This window comes from Triticum dicoccoides, chromosome 3B, assembly GCF_002162155.2.
Source record: "Triticum dicoccoides isolate Atlit2015 ecotype Zavitan chromosome 3B, WEW_v2.0, whole genome shotgun sequence".
Taxonomy (NCBI): Eukaryota; Viridiplantae; Streptophyta; class Magnoliopsida; order Poales; family Poaceae; genus Triticum; species Triticum dicoccoides.
Window position 1 is genome coordinate 196711773 of NC_041385.1, and position 316 is coordinate 196712088.

Genomic DNA, 316 nt, shown 5'->3' on the forward strand with positions numbered 1-316 from the left:
TCTATATAAACCGGAGAGGTTGGTCCTTAGAAGGCCGATCACAATTACAATCATACCATCGTAGGCTACCTTCTAGGGTTTAGCCTCTACGATCTCGTGGTAGATCTACTCTTGTACTACCCATATCTTCAATATTAATCAAGCAGGAAGTAGGGTTTTACCTCCATCGAGAGGGCCCGAACCTGGGTAACATCTGTGTTCCTTGCTTCCTGTTACCATCAGTCTTGACGCACAGATCGGGACCCCCTACCCGATATCCGCCGGTTTTGACACCGACAGCTGCCGCCGAGGAAGCTCGTTCGCGCCCGCACACCTC